The 17,121-nt window shown below is 41.5% G+C and overlaps 1 protein-coding gene across 1 annotated transcript in view; it reads right to left on the reverse strand.

Annotated features, from left to right (window-relative positions):
• ASTN2 (astrotactin 2) overlaps positions 1-17,121 on the reverse strand; it is a 1,029,079-nt gene that overhangs the window by 679,537 nt on the left and 332,421 nt on the right. The gene's annotated exons all lie outside the window — the stretch shown is intronic.

The raw sequence follows: 17,121 nt of genomic DNA on the forward strand, positions 1-17,121 counted from the left end.
ATGCCAGGCCCAGAGCCAGACTCAGGGGAAACAAAGAGAGATACCGCCCGGTCCTTGCCAGCCAGTGGATCATAAGCTAGTCATGGGGACAAATGGATCCTAAGGAGCCTTTAACCTAATTCATGGCCATGTTTCCCACACAGTGAGATGCTGGGAATACAGGAGAGAGCAATTCATCCCAACACGGAGGACCTGGGAAGGCTTTATGGGCAGGGGTAGATTTAGGGCAGGGCTGGAAGGATGGATGGGCTTCAGGAGCAGAAACTGGATATGGGAGGAGGGGTAAGAGCTGGAGCATCCCTGGCAGGGGAGGGGAGTGTGGGTGGGAGGAGGAGGCGCTGCAGCAGAGTGCTGACTGGGCAGGGTCTGCCGGTGCCCCTCAGGGGAAGCCCCTGAGTGCCACACTGAGCACCCTGGAGCTTAATTTGGGATGTCACTGAAGGTTCAAGAGGGAACGCAGACTGTGCTTTAAGCACGAGGTGTCAAGCGCTGTGTGATGAGCTTTGCAGCCATCATCTCACCCCAAATGCAAAGCCCTCTTGGGAGGGAAGCATCATGACGCCCACTTGACAGATGAAGGAACCAGGGTCCAGAAAAGGAAAGTGATTTGAGAACAGGGAGTGAAGTCAGACTTGGTATGTGGGTGTGACTGATGGCCAAGCTCAAGTTTTTAACCAGTGTCGCATCGCCTCTCAGTGTAACGCTCTGTAAAATGGGAACAAAATCGAATACGTGTCCTGCTCCTTCCTGGAGGCGGTGTGTTGCAATGGACGGAGGAAAGAAAGGGACAAGAACATCTGATCACTGTTCCCACGTGTCTTCAGCCACGGGCTGCCCCTGCCCTTTAGCGCAAATCCCCCCGATTCCCAGCAACTAAGAGCTGGACCTGAAGATGGCAGGGGACCCCAGAGTCAACCAGATGCAATTCCCCCATGTAAGGGCTCTTTTTCAAAATGGAGTTGGCAGAAGCCCCATGGAGATTCTGGAAGCAGTGGAAGAACAGAGGTCTCAGAGGCCAGTAGGCTTTTAAAATTGCCATTAAAATATTTTACTGTTATAGAAAAGGGAAGAAGGAAGGAAGGAGGAAGGGAGGGAGGGAGGCAGAGAGCTGGAAGGAGGGAGAGAGAGAGAGGGTCTTTGGTTCACCCACACATAATGTTTGGCCAAGGGGAAAATGAGGGCATGAGATGAAATAGCTGCCTTATGGACAGGAAGCATCTGTCACGCTTCCTGCTGTGTTCAGGCAGCAGAGAAAAAGGAAGGGATTTGCCTGCCAGGAGTCTACCCCATGCCCTTTAATGCCACTGCAGTATTTTTAACCATCCCAGCTAAACCCTCTCTCCCTTCCTCTCTCCTCTTCTTTCTCATCTTTGCTCCTTTCCCAAACAAACGGCATGTTATGGTGAATGGGGCAAGACAGGCTTCAGGCAGGAGTCTTTCATACTGGGACAGCCTAGCTGTGATGGGGGCAGCGGGAAGTGGAGGCTGGAACAGTCACCAGGCAATAGTAAGAAAAGCCAACCCTTCCGTAGCGCTGGCTCTCTGCTGGGCACAGTTCTAAACCCTTGGCTTGCATTGCCTTATTTAATCTTTGCAATAACCCTAGGAAGTAGGTCGGAGAAGACAATGGCACCCCACTCCAGTACTCTTGCCTGAAAAATCCCATGGATGGAGGAGCCTGGTAGGCTACAATCCACGGGGCCGAGAAGAGTTGGACATGACTGAGCGACTTCACTTTCACTTTTCACTTTCATGCATTGGAGAAGGAAGTGGCAACCCACTCCAGTGTTCTTGTCTAGAGAATCCCAGGGGCAGCGGAGCCTGGTGGGCTGCCATCTATGGGGTCACACAGAGTCGGACACAACTGAAGCGACTTAGCAGCAGCAGCAGGAAGTAGGTGAATACTTTCCTTCCCATTTTAATGGGTGAAGAAATAAAGGCAGGAGGAAATTTAGTAATCTGCCCAGGGTCACACAGCTGGGAAGTTGTAGACCCACAATTCAAATCCAGCTGGTGGCTGCCATCTCTTCCTCTGGTCCCTAGGCTGATGTACAATAAAATATGAGTAAAGACTTCATTTAATGTCCACAGTCATCCCTGTAAGGAAGGCATTATGAACCTTGTTTTGCAGATGAATAAGCCATTCCTCAGAGAGGTGATGAGAGGTGCTGAGTGAGGGAGCTGGAGTGAAATGAGGTCTGCCTGCAAAGCCTGCCTCACAGCTAATCTAATGTGGGGACGTGCATGTGTTTGTGTGTGTGCGTGTGAGTGTGTGTGTGTGCGCATGTGTATGAGTGTGCACATGTGTGTGAGTGTGTGTGGTGTGTGCATGAGTGCAAGTGTGGTGTGTGTGTGTGTGTGGTGTGTGCATATGTGTGGTATGCACGTAAGTGTGTGTGTGGAGTGTGCATGCGTGTGAGTGTGTGCAGGTGTGTGGTGTGTGCAGGTGTGTGAGTGTGTGCATATGTGTGTTTGTGCGTGTGTGGTGTGCACAGAGGAAGCAAAACTTGGTGATCTGACCTCTGAGGATTAGCAGGGCTGTCACTTGCCCCCAGCATCAGAGCACATTTTACACTTTTTACAGCTCCTCTGTGGAACCTCAGCATGTGTACTATCAGCAGGAACTCTGATGAGGCTCATGTAGATCCTGCATCTCCATCATTCCACATGTCCACATACTCTGAGACCATGCTCCTGGCTTCTCCGGGACCCTGCTCTGTTCCCACACCCCTGACCCTCACCTCCCTCCTGTAAGTATCAAGGTACCGTGTTCAGAACAGGAGCTGACGCCAAGAGAGCCTACCTCTCCATCAACCTGCCCCCCCTCCAAATATAACACGAGCCACACATGCAACTGTAAGTGTTCTATTAGCCACATGAAAAAGTAAAAAAGTAAACAGATAAAATTCATTTTCAGAATATGTTTGAGTTGACCAATATATTCAAAATATCATCTTAACTTCTTATTTCCATAAAATTATCACTGGGCTTCCTAGATGGTGCTACTGGTAAAGAATCCGCCTGCCAATGCAGGAGACATAAGAGGCACAGGTTCGATTCCTGGGTTGGGAAGATCCCCTGGAGGAGGAAATGGCACCCCACTCCAATATCCTTACCTGGAGAATCCCATGGACAGAGGAGCCTGGCGGGCTACAGTCCATGAGGTTGAAAAGAGGTGGACATGACTGAGCATCTAAGCTACACACATTTGCTTCTTCTGGGCTTCCCTGATGGTTCAAATGGTAAAGAATCTGCCTGCAATGCAGGTAGACCAGAGTTCAATGCCTAGGTCAGGAAGATCCCTGGGAGAAGAGAATGGATGCCAACTCCAGTGTTCTTGAAAATTTTTATATAACTTTCACAAGTGTTCAAAATCCAGTGTATATTTTATACTCACAGAACATCTCAACCACAGAGGAGCCACATTTCAAGCCCCCATCATATCAGCACATCCTGGGGCACTTAAATGACACTTATTCCAGAATATAATTAAGGGCCCGAATCTGGAGATATGAATAAGCCACAGGCCCCACTAAGGTGCTTCATTTTTTTTTTTCTTTTAATGAGACTTGAATAAAAAATGGTGTGGCTCAGATCCCATTAAAAGACAACAGTCATTGTCTCTACCCTCAGGCACTGAAAGGCAAGTAGGTTTCTAGATTGGTTTAATCTAAGAGTCATGAGAGGCAACGCATGTCTGTACAAAGACATTAGTGTACTGGAGTCAGATATGAGTTCTAACTCCACATCCCAGTGATGAGCTGGGAGGGGAGGCTTGGGGAAGCCACCCAACCGCTCTGCATTCTTCTTTAAAAAAAGGGGACAGTAACTCTCAGCTCCTACGGTCATTATGAGGAAAATGATACGCTGTGTGTAAACAGTTAGCACAAAGACCAAAGAAGTGCGAGTAAGGGCACATTCCTCATTAATTCAACACTCACCTGAGCTCAGGAGACGGAATGGAGATGCCCCTGGGTGGGAGGGGTGACTCCCTGCCTTCTGTGACATTGTAAGAAGGTGGCAGCCACCCAAGGTATATAGCCTCCGAGTGTCCAAAGAAGTTACAAGGGGCCACGGGCCAATTACAGACTGCCTTGGAGATGATTCAGACAAATGGAAAAGGGCCCCCTCTGCTAGCATTTTAATATGAAATTGGTGATACAGTGAACTAAAGTGCAGCCATTAATTATACAGGGCTGTGCAAGTATTTCTATTTAGGGGCTGAGAGAAAGCGAGAACGCTCAGAGGCTGGCGACAGGGAAGGAGAGGAGACAGCAGTTCCTCTGCCTGGTCCCTCAGGCCCCTGGTCTTCCCGGTCCTGAGTGACCTGGGATGGAGCATGAAGAAGACCGTCAAAGCACCATCCGTGGTGGGATAAGCACTGCTCTGGCACCTTCTGTACAATTACCCATCCACACTTCATACAGCGTCTGAGAGGTAAGAATCCATTTTATCGAGGGGCAAACTCAGATGGTAAAGAATCTGCCTGCAATGCAGGAGACCCAGGTTCTATCCCTGGGTCAGGAAGATTCCCTGGAGAAGAAAATGGCAACCCACTCCATTATTCTTGCCTGGAGAATCCCATGGACAGAGCAGCCTGGTGAGCTACAGTCCATGGGGTCTCAAAGAGTCGGACATGACTGAGCGACTAACAAACCAACCTTCAGAACCTCAACACTGCTTATCTAAGATCACGCAAGTGACAAGCTCTGAACCTGGCTTCTGTCTGATTCAGCCTCTTTGGTGGTCCAGTGGTTGAGAATCCACCTGTCAATGCAGCGGACATGAGTTCAATCCCTGGTCCAAGAAGATTCTACATGCCCCAGGGCAATTAAGCAAGCGCGCACAGCTACTAAACCCGAGTACCCCAGAGCCCATGCTCACAGTAAGAGAAGCCACCAGAATGAGAGGCCCATGCAGCATAACTAGAGGGCAGCCCCCACTCTCCGCCTAGAGAAAGCCCTGGCACAGCAGCCAAGACCCAGCACAGCCAAAACAAGAAAAACATCCCTTCGTCATCAGAGAAATGCAGACCAAAGGCACACTGAGGTAGATACTACTTCACATGCACTAAGCTGGCCACAGTCGAATTGATGAGAAAATAACGGGTGCCGGAAAAGGATATAGAGAAATCGGAACCCATATACATTGCTAGTGGGAATGCACAATGGTGCAAAAACGGTGGGAAACAGTTTATCCATTAGCTCCTCAAGATGTTAAACATACCAAACTACCACATAACCCAGGAACTCTGCCCCTCAGCATATTTGACAGAACTGGAGAGGGCCTTCAAATAAACACTGGTACATGAATATTCAGAGCAGCACCACTTACTACAGCCTATAGTGGAAACAACCCAAATGTCCATCAGCTGATGGACAGATAAACAAATATGGTGCATTTATACGATGGAATATTATCGAGCCACACAAAGCAATGTCGACATGCTACACCATGGGTGGGCACTGCATACAACATGGGTGGACCTTGTGTGCAACATTTTGTAACTTAGCAAAACATTTTGCCAAGTGAAAGACACCAGACATAGAAAGGCTTATGTTACATGATTCCAGGTAGAGAAAACCTCTGAAATAAGTAAACACGTAGAGACAGAAAACAGTGATCGTCAGGGCTGGGCAGAGAGAAGAGAGGAACAGGGAGTTGTTGCTACTGAGTACGGGGTTTCCTTTCGATATATTGCCAATGTCTCAGAACTAAATGGGGCTGACAGTCGCAGCACCCTGGGGATGTATTAAATGGCAAGAATTACACACCTTTAAATCGTTCATCATTATTTTATGTTACATGAATTTTACCTCAATAAATAAAATGTTGAAAAAAAAGAGAAAGAGAGAGAGAGACACACCCTCTGTTTGCTCTGTAACATCACACGACTCATGATAAAGCCACGGGATGGGGAATTGTGAGGGCAGAGTGGAGACAGTGCTAGTGTTAAGTCGCTTCAGTTGTGTCTGACTCTTTGTGACCCCGTGGACTGCAGCCCGCCAGGCTCCTCTGTCCATGGGATTCTCCAGGCAAGAATACTGGAGTGGGTTGCCGTGCCCTCCCAGATCTTCCCAACCCGGGGATCGAACCCCGCTCTCTTATGTCTCGTCCACTGGCAGGTGGGTCCTTAACCACTAGCTCCACCTGGAGCCGGCACAGAGGCACAATAAAAGACCCAGGCTCAGGCACCTTGAGTCCTGAACCCAGAGTTTGAGGTTACAGGGTGTGATCCGTCAGTCTGTCCTTGACCCAGTGGTCACCTCAAATAATCACAACACCCATTTGTGTGTTCATTCATCCAACACTAAGTGCCCACTCTGTAGCAAACACTGTTCGGAGCCCTGAGGGAGGAAAAGCAACGAATAAAACAGACAAAGCTTCCCAACTTCTTGACATTTCCTTTTGGATAAGGAAGCAATTCAAATATTCCAAGCGTGACGCTGAGCTCTCTGCATGGGAATTATCTCAAATTTGCTGACAAATAAACTGAGACAGTCATAAGTTTTTAGAGGCTTCTTTCTAAAATGACATAGATAATTGGTGGCAAAGAGAGACCTGACTCCAGGTTTGCTCTGGAACAAACCAGGGCATCTGAACAACTTGAAAGCCAAATTATGGAAAAGGCTGGAGCAGTTGTTAGCATGAACAGTCTTTCCTGGGCCTGAGAATTAACTCACTGCAAATCTGCTTTCTCGCACTGGGCTGCCCTGTCCACAAACCTGCTCTGCCAGCCCCTGGTAGGCCCACCCCGCCACACTCTATCTCCCGCGCTCTTGGTATCATGATGGATGGTGGTGACATGTTAAATTATTCAGACTCCGTGTCTTCCTCGAGCTGGTGACAGCGATATTGCATTTTTAGATTGCCCAGAACTGTGCTAGATAGAAAAATATGTAGCTTGGAAATGCAAAACCCATCTGACCCCCAACTGTCCAAGGAATACAAATGGTACCAGTCGTGGGAAGAGGACAAAAGTAGCTAAACTTCCCGTGCCCCCTAAACCACACAGCTCACAATTGCTCTGAGCTCTAGGGCTAAACCACAGACGTTCGTGGAGGTGCTCTGACCACAACTGCTACCTGTCATCAGGTACCACTAAAGGCCAGGCACTTCACTCAGAGGTGACTACACATACTCCTAGTCCTCCATTGTGAAAACAGAGCCTGGGAGAGACGGCACTCCTTGTCTGTCATCACACAGCCAGGAAGTGGCAGGACCTGAATTTGAACCCAGGTTTATCTGACCCACAGAGAAGATTCTGTAGCATGACTGGGACTCATGCTGAACTTTTAAAAAAGTTTACTTATTTATTTGGCTGTGCTGGGTCTTCATTGCTGTGCGGGCTTTTTCTCTCCTTGAGGCTAGTGGGGGCTTCCCTCTAGTTGCAGGCCATGGGCTTACTGCAGTGCCTTCTCTTGCTGCAGAGCTCAGACTCCGGAGCACAGGCTCAGGAGCTGTAGTGCACGGGCTGAGTGCTATCACGGCATGCAGGATCTTCTCAGACCAAGGATATACGTCAGGTCTCCTGCACTGAGCCGCCAGGGAAGCCCCTCATGCTGGAATTTTAAAAATTGATATTTATGGCTAAAAATATCTTTATGGTAAAGGAAAATTAAACATGATTACTTGTAATTTCAGAAAAATGTGCTTGCTGTGCTTAGCCACTCATTCGTGTCTGACTCTTTGTAAACTTATGGACTGTAGCCCACCAGGCTCCTCTGTCCATGGGGATTCTCCAGGCAAGAAGACTGGAGTGGGTTGCCATGTCCTCCTCCAGGGGATCTTCCCAACCCAGGGATTGAATCCAGGTCTCCCTCATTGCAGGCGAATTCTTTACCAGCTGAGCTACCAGGGAAGCCCCTCAGGAAAAATTAAAAAAATATATATAAATATGTGTGTGTGTGTGTGTGTGTGTGTATAACTTAGAAGCCCATTTATAGGGGACTATTTAAAAACGGTGGCATATTTCTAACACAGACTTTCATGAGATCATTAGATACAGTGATGTAAACCTCTATTTATTGACATGCAAACCTCTTCATGATATACTGTTGGGTGGAAAAGCATGCAGACAATAAATCAAGTTTTTAAGTTTAAGTGTTAGTCACTTAGTCGTGTCCGACTCTGTGTGACCCCATGGACTGTAGCCCCCAGGCTCCTCTGTCTGTGGAAATCTCCACGCAAGAATATTGGAGTGGGTTCCCATTACCTTCTCCAGGGGATCTTCCCGACCTAGGGATTGAACCTGGGTCTCCTGCATTGCAGGCACATTCTTTACTGCCTGAGCCATCAGGCAGACAATGCAAAGAGGAATTTTACTTGTGTACATTTATACACACTTACTGATTTTTAGTCTGAATTCCACTGAGTGTGTGTAATAAAAAAATAAATAGATTTTAATTTAAAAAATAAAGAAGAGGAAAGTAAAAGTCATTCTGAGATGTTCATGATCTAGGGTTATGAACCAAGCTTAAAAAAGCATATGGCAAAACTCTAAGTGCAAAACGATCCTACTCTGTTTTAAAATACACATACACATAAAATATGTAAATATATGGATATATATGTACATATACACACACATGCGTGATAAGATACTGAAAGAAATATATTAAGGTGCTCTAGTGGTTATTCCCTGGGTAATAAAATTTGGAGTATTTAAAAAAAATTTTTCTTATTATTGCTTATCTGCATTTTATAATTTCCCTCCAGTGAACATCTAATGCTTAGTCATTGTAAAATGTAATAAAAGTTACATTTATTTTAAAAAATAGATTGTCTTTATTGCTTCAGCTTAAGCTATTCCTCATTTGACCTTTAGTGTTATATGACCATGTAGACCTAGCGATTATTCCACTATCCACGAAAAGATAAATCTCAATCTATCCCCAGATTTTGGCTTAAATAACTGCCTTTGGAGAAGCTTTCTAATTAAGCTTAACTCAGCTTATCTCATGAAAGTATAGCTTTGTCTCTAGAATATCCCATTGTTTCCTGGGAGGGGTGGGGTGGGGGAGGGAGGGGCTGGATATTCCAAAGTTATCCATAACAAAATCTCTCCATCCACATTCTCTTTGAAAATGTGACTTCTGCCTCTCCCCTATCAAAGGTAGCAGCTAATGTCTCTCTCCTTGAATGTAGGCTGCCTTAGTTATGTGTTTTCAATAAAGAGACTTGACTCTGCAAAAACTTCTAGGACTGGATAATAAAAGGCGAGACAGTTTCTGCCTGGCTCTCTTGATACACTGATTCTCTAGATACTTACTCCGTCTTTGTAAACCTGCTCCTGCATTGTGATAAGTCTTAGCCACAAGGAGAGGCCAATTTTAAGTGCTTCAGTCAATGGTCACAGCTGAGTCCAGCTTTCAAGACATCTTGAAGTGTCTTAGTGCAGGTGGAAAAAATGTGAGAGAGGCTTCTAGTTGATTCTAGCCTCCAGCCATCTGGGTCACCCACAAGTTACCCAGCTTGATCATTGTGAAGTTAAGACTACCTTCTCTTTGTTTATAAATTTTTGATTCTAGAACCCATGAGCATAATAAGATCGTTGTTGTCTTAAGGACCTCAATTTGGGTATATTATGCAGCAGCAGGTAACCAGAACACTCCCCTTGTCTAGTCCTAGAAAAATATCCATACTCCTTTCAATCTGTCCCCATATGGCAACCCTGGGCAATGGAAAGATGAACCGGGTGTCCCAGAGACCCAAGTTCTAAAGCTGTCCTGTTACCAACAAACTGTAAGATCTTTAAAAGGCATTACCACCTAGTAAATGCTACATACCAACCCTTTACTTTCTTCCCACAGATAGTAATTCATTTGATTCTCACAATAACTGGATGAGGTAGTTATCCCCATTTGAAAGGTAAAGAGATTGAGTCAAAGACACTGTAGATGACTTTCTCAAGGTCAAATAGCTCATAAATGGCAGAGACTAAATACAGTGGTGGGCCCAAAAGGCACAATAGGATAAAGGAGCAGATTCGGGTTTGTGAGGTTGGCCAAGAATGAAACTCCCCATAATTTGCCCTCTAGATTCTGTCAATGGAAAAGGAAATGGCAACCCACTCCAGTGTTCTTGCCTGGAGAATCCCATGGATGGAGAAGCCTGGCGGGCTGCAGTCCATGGGGTCGCACAGAGTCGGATACGACTGAAGAGACTTAGCAGCAGCAGCAGCAGATTCTGTCAAGTGCTTTGGAATCACAGGCTCAGTTTGTTCCATGGCCCCAAACAATGGCTTTTCAGCTGCTGGAAGATTGCTCATGTGCCCATTTATAATCCTTCCACCCAAGCAAAATATTCCTGCTAACACCTTCATTCTTTATATGATACATTTTATAAAAATTATGATTTTTCAGATTACAGATTCAATGCACATTTATTGTAGAAAATTAGAAATAAAAAATAAAAAAGCACAAAGAAGAAAATAATAACCAAGTCCAATATTATCACTACCAGTTGATCTTTCCTTCTAGTTTTTTTACCTTTCTTATGCATATGTTTTTACAACTGGATTTTATTGTCTTGTATTCATGTCTTACATGAATACATCTCGTGAGTTTTGTTCAAAATATCTAAGCATATATTGATTTATTCACTGACGTCAGAAATATATATTGGGATCCAATTATATGCTTGGCATTTTTGCTATTACATAAATTATATATATCAAATGTGTGTGCATATGCACACATCTATATCTGTGTGTGTGTGTGTGCGTGTGTGTGTGCACGTGCATGCACGCTCAGTTGCTTCAGTTGTGTCCGACTCTGTGACTCTATGGACTGTAGCCTGCCAGGCTCCTCTGTTCATGGGATTTTCCAGGCAAGAATACGGGAGTGGGTTGCTATGCCCTCCTTCAGGCAATCTTCCAGACCCAGGGATGGAATCTGCATCTACTACGGCTCCTTCATTGCAGGCAGATTCTTTACCACTGAGCCACCAGGGAAGTCCCATTATCGATATCTGCACCTAGATTTATATGTATTCAATATAATCATCTATACATATATAGATGCCTATAATGACCAAAGTGTTAACAGCGATTTTCCCTGCATACTGAGATTTTCTTTTTGTTTACTTTTCTTAATGAATTGAGATTGCTTGTGGAATTAAAATAAAGCTAAATAAAATATATCACATTACCCCATGTCATTAAACATTGACCCCAATATCATTTAATGCCTCAAATATATTCTACTCTATCAATGTATTATATTTTAATCAATTCTCTGTTGTTTAAATTTTATATTATTTCCAATTTTTCACTACAATATTGCATCATGCACTCCTAAAGATAAACCCTTCTACACATCCCTAAGCAGCCATGTGTAGAATTTTCTTGAGATTAAAGAGATGAATTGGTGGGTCAAAGGGCATTGAGTTAGCTAAAGGTTTTTTGATCCATATTGTCAAGATGTTCTCCTGAAAGGTTATACCAACTTCACCCTAATCAGCTGTATACAGGAGCAATTATTTCACTATTTCTGTAACACTGAGGATTGCATCATTGTTTTCCAATCTTATTCATTTTGATGTGCACCCCAAATTTCAAATTCATTTTGTCAGATTCTTTTCAACACAGTCCAGTGCACTCAACTCCTTTTTGAACTTCTGTGTCCAGAACTAGGCATGATAATCCAGATGTGTTCTGACCTACACCAAGCAGAAAAGGACTATTACCTCACTTTCTCTGAACAGGAGACTTCTAATAATGCAGCCCAGGGCTGCTTCCACTTTATTGGCAGCTGACTTGTATTCAATATGCCCTTGCTTCTTGTTCACATGCACTGCAAATAAATCTGGTCTATCCCATCATATACTTGCAAATTTTATTTTTCTAAAACCAAAGTAAAGAACGTTCCATATTATCAAATTGTACCTGTATATTTTGGCCCTTTTTTTCTAGTGTCTCAGATATTTTTGGTCCTAAATACGTGATCTCATGTTTTCTCTATTCCATAACTATGAAAAGGATCAGGAGGTAAGAAAAGGAATGAAGAGTTACTGAGTGTCTACAGCATGTCAAGTTACAGACTAGACGTTTATGTAAGTTAAAATCATATAGTACATTTAAGAGTATAATGAAGTTGATGTTGATATCTTCATTTCAAATATTAGGAACCTGAGGTGTACAGGGATTATTTGTCTTTGGCAAGTCCATACAGCCAATACAGACAAGAGATGGATTGGCAAGTCTAATAGCCAATAGATGGATTGGCAAGTGGTCCTTGCTATTATTCCCTGGGTTCCAAGCCAGGCTTTTGCTTATTTAAGGAAAGGACATCAATGTCAATATTTATAGATATCTATGTAATGGTATCTCCTGTGCAACAAATCTATCCAAAGTAGAACTGCAGTTTACCTGGCATGATTTATTCTCAGTGAACCCAAGATGGCTCCTAGAGCTCCCAACTTCTGACCCCACAACTTATTATATAAATCTGACCAACTGATCTTATTGCCCTTGAGAATCAAAGTCAAGTTCCAAACATGCTTCGCCACTTATTTGAAATCAGAATATGTCCTTCCAGAAGTCTGCAAGTTTCTCTGCCTACCTTGATTCCTTGAAGAGAATAAGTAACTGTTATTCTGAAAATATATCTTCATATTATTTTAGTTCTGGAAAAGTAATTTCCTTGGGTTTGGAGACTGAACTTGAGGAATGCACTCCAAAATAAATACCTAGTACCTCCTCTTGCAGTAGAACCTCACTCCTTTTGAAATATCTTTATTCTCCCTTTACAGTTTTCAGATTTTTTTTCTTAATATAAGTGACATGTCTGACAGATTCAGAATGAATTTAGTTTTCCACCTTCATCTGGTAATAAGGTTTCAGTTGTTTCATCCAACGAGACAATCATTTTCTTGTTCTTATTGTTCCAAAAGCAATTTTAAAAGCTTGTTTTATTTCTGCTTATTTTCTTTCAAATTTGCCCACCATGCACTGACAAATTTGAAGTCTCATCCTTTCTGGGAGTATTTTTATAAGTTTGGGCTAAACTGTTACACGTTCTTGGACTTTTTTGCATCTGTTAGTCTCCTGCACATACAGTTTCCTCTTCTATGCTTCCCAAATTCTTCCTTCGTTGTAATTCTCTGTGATTATTTGCTCAGAGTTTCATTTTTCAGAGTCTTCCTCTCTGTAATACATCTATTTTATTTTAGCGTCTCTGTCATAGAACCAGAAAAATCTATCCTCTGACATTAAAATATTACGTGTATATGTGTTCATAAATTCTTGGTTATAATTTTTCATCTCTAGAAATAGAAATGTTATTTCTTGGTTTAATAATATCCAGTGCTGGCAAGGGTTTTATGAAACGATCATTTTCCTAAATTGCTGCAAGCAGTGCAAATTTGTACAACCCTTTTGGGAAGCCATTTGGCAATACAAAAAAGAGCCTTAAAAAATGTCCAACCCTTTTGACCCACTTCTGGGAATTTACCCTAAGGAAATCACCCTAAATATAGGAAAGGCTTTATACAGCATTATGCCCATTGAAATGCTATTTATAAATATAGAAAAGTGAAAAATCGTTTTATTACATGTCCAGCTTGATGGGGAGTAATTAATTATTCTGGAATATTAAAAGGGTGTTGATGATGATCAGATGTTGTATAAAATATTTGTGTTGAACATTAATTTTGAGAAAGGGGGGTAAAGAAACATAAATTCTATATCATAAAATGATAATCATTGAATATAGTAGAGATTCTCCCGATGGCATAAGAGAATAAGGTATTATTAAACAGCAGGCCAACCCTCTTTCAGATAACAAGAATAAATTTTGGAACAACAACAACAAAAAGAAAACCAGCAAAAGAAAACAGAACCACTAGCAGAGGGTTCTGGAAAACAAATAAAAGCATGTATGCTTTAGGAAGGAGTTGAAACTTAAGAGACAGTAGGCAGCACTGGGTAACCTTTCTATGTTTCAGACTTTGTCCTGAGGGTAGATCACAGTTTCAGTGTGGCTCAGGCCAACAGAAACACCAGGACAAAGACTGCTATTATACTGGACTGAGGACTCAGCGAATCAGTCAACACTACCAAGGAATAAGAGCAAGATCCAAGAAAAAAAGGAGAGACCTAGAGAAGGGTCTTGTAATCTGTGTGCTATCTCTGCCCACATTCCTAGCTGCCACTGAACCATGGTATGGATAAGGCAGACTCCAATCAGCTCAGCTGGAGAAAGAAATAATAGTAATAACTGAGATTTAAGCTGTTGCTCACCACAGGCAAAACAAGTGGAGTCTGGTCAAGTTCATTGTCTGCAAAACAACATTCAAATTCTTTGGAGAAACAGAATCCAAGAATTTTCATACAATAAATTCACAATTTCTAGAATTAAATCCAAAATTATTTAACATATGGTGACCCAGGAAATTTTTATCCATTCCCAAGGGAAAAGACAATCAGTGAAGGCCAACCTAAGGTGATCCAGATGAACAAGAACCTTAAGATAACTACTATAATTGTGCTCAATGGGATAAAAAAGAAGATAATTATAGCAAATAGAAAATAGAAAAATTATGAGCAGGAAAATTATACATACAGCAAATGAAGGTTTGTAGAAGCAAAAAACTAAATGTGTAATTAAAAAAAAAAAACCACTGGATGGGCTAAACAGAATGGAAATAACAGAGGAAAGAATCATTGGTCTTAAAAACAGATTAATAGAAATTCTCTAACTGAAGAAGAGAGACACGAAAAATTGAAAAAAAAAAAAAAAAAAGCAAAAGTGTTTAAGGGACCCAAGGCACAATATCAAAAGTTCTAAATATAGAGTCACAGAAGGCAGAGAGAGAACATAATAATAACTTTAGAAAGTAATAATGGTTGAAATGTACCAAATTTAGTATAATATATGAACTAGCAAATCCATAAAGTTGAAGGAACATGATAAATATGAGGGAAAAAAGCCTATCCTTATAGTCAAACAGCTAAAAATCAAATACAGACTCATCTTTGTTCTAGCCATTTCAATATGGCAAGAAAAAGAAATAAAAACATAGATTATAAAGGAAAAAAATGACACAATATTTTTTTGCAGATGACATGACTGTTTAGAAAAAGAATCACAAAATATTCCAAAACAACTATTAGAATAAATGACTTTGGCTTGAATGATGAAAGTTTAACATAAGAACGTTAATTGTATTTACATATATAGGCAACAAACAATTGGAAAATAAAATTTAAAAACACTTCTATGCAACAGTACAAGAAACTCTAAACTACTTATTAATAAGTTTAGAAAAAGGCATGAAAGATCTCTTCAATGAAAACAACATAAAATTGCAAAAGGAAATTAAAGAAAACCTTAATAAATGGAGAAACATATCACATTTGTGGGTTGCAAGAGTCAATATTGTAAAGATGCCACATACCCTCAGATTATCTATAGGTTAAATGAAATACTACTTACAATCCCAGAAGCTTTTTTTTTGGGGGGGGGGGGTAGAAATTGACAAGGTGATTTTAAAATTTATATGGAGCACAAATAATCTCAAATAGCCAAGCGATATTAAAGTAGGATGGAATTGAAGGACGTATGCTGCCTGTTTTCTAGGTTTATAACTAGTAACCAAGACACTGCATTATTGGCTAAAGGATAGGTCTATATATCAATGCAGCAGCACAGAGAGTTCAGAAATGTACACAACTGATTTTTCATAATGTTGCCAAAGGAAAAGTCTTCTCTACAAATGGTGCTGGAACAACTGGAGAGCCATATGCTAGAGGAAATGCGCACAGATCCTTAGTTCATGCTGTATATACATATTAACTCAAAATGGATCCTAGAACTAAGTGTAAATACTAAAACTGTTAGCCTTCTAATAGAAAATAGGAAATATGTCTTTGTGACATTGGAGTAGGCAGAGATCTTAGATAGGGAATTAAATGCATGAACAGTAAAATAAGAGATATATAAATTTGACTTTATACAAATAAAAAAATCTTCTGAAGATATCACTAAGACAAGACAAGCCATACAATGGGAGAAATTGTCATACGTATATCTGAGAAAGGGCTTGTATCCATAATATATGAAGTCTCCTTACAATTCTATAAAAAGGACACAAAAAACTCAGTTAAAAAATTGGCAAGTTACTTAAAGAAATACCTCAACAAAACAAATCTCAGAATGGAAGCCAGTACATAAAAAGAGGCTTAAACTCTTTATTCCTCAGGAAAATACAATTAAATCACAATGAGATACCACTACACAACTATTAGAATAGCTATTTAAAAAAAAAATCTAGCCATTCCAATGGTTGCATAGTGGTATCTCATTGTGATTTAATGGGCCTTACCAGTTTTGACAAAGTTTTCAAGCACATGAAACTCTCAAATCATGCTGATGAGAATGTGCATCAAGCATTTAATTTGAAAAAATATGTATTTCTTGAAAAGTTAAACCCACAACAACCACATGACCAGGATATTCCATTCCTTGTTATTTACTACAGAGAAAGGAAAACATAAGTTCACACAAAGAACTGTGCATGAACATTCATAGTGACTTTATACACAGTAGCACAAAACTGCCATCAACACCAATGTCCATCAACAGGTAAATATATAAAGCATATCCATATAATGGAATAATGGCCAACATTTTAGAAAAGAACTTATGGTTTATGCAAAATAGATGAATTCCAAGGTAACTAAGTAGAGTGAAAGATATCACACAGAAAGAATACGCACTGCAACATCGCATTTACATGAAATTCTAGAAAAGGCAAATTCAGCCTACAGGGACAGAAAGTGGATCTGTGGTTGCCTGATATTGTGGACGGAAAGGATACATTGTAAAATGTGGCAAGGAATCTTTTGGAGGTGATGAAAATGTTCACTGTTTTATATTGCGTTGGCCAAAATGCCCATTTGGGTTTTTCCATAACACCTTATGGAGAACCTGAATAAATGTCTTGGCCAACCCAATACATCTCCAAAACTCAATGAACTGTGCACTCTAAATGGATGCAGTTTATTGTACGTAAAATATACCTTAGTTTATTTGAAAACTGCACACAAAAAATATAAATCATGCTTGAAAATAAACTAGAGCAAAATTTAAATGTTGGCACTATTTGAATAATGGGATA

This window comes from Bubalus kerabau, chromosome 4 (genome assembly GCF_029407905.1).
Source record: "Bubalus kerabau isolate K-KA32 ecotype Philippines breed swamp buffalo chromosome 4, PCC_UOA_SB_1v2, whole genome shotgun sequence".
Classification (NCBI taxonomy): Eukaryota; Metazoa; Chordata; class Mammalia; order Artiodactyla; family Bovidae; genus Bubalus; species Bubalus kerabau.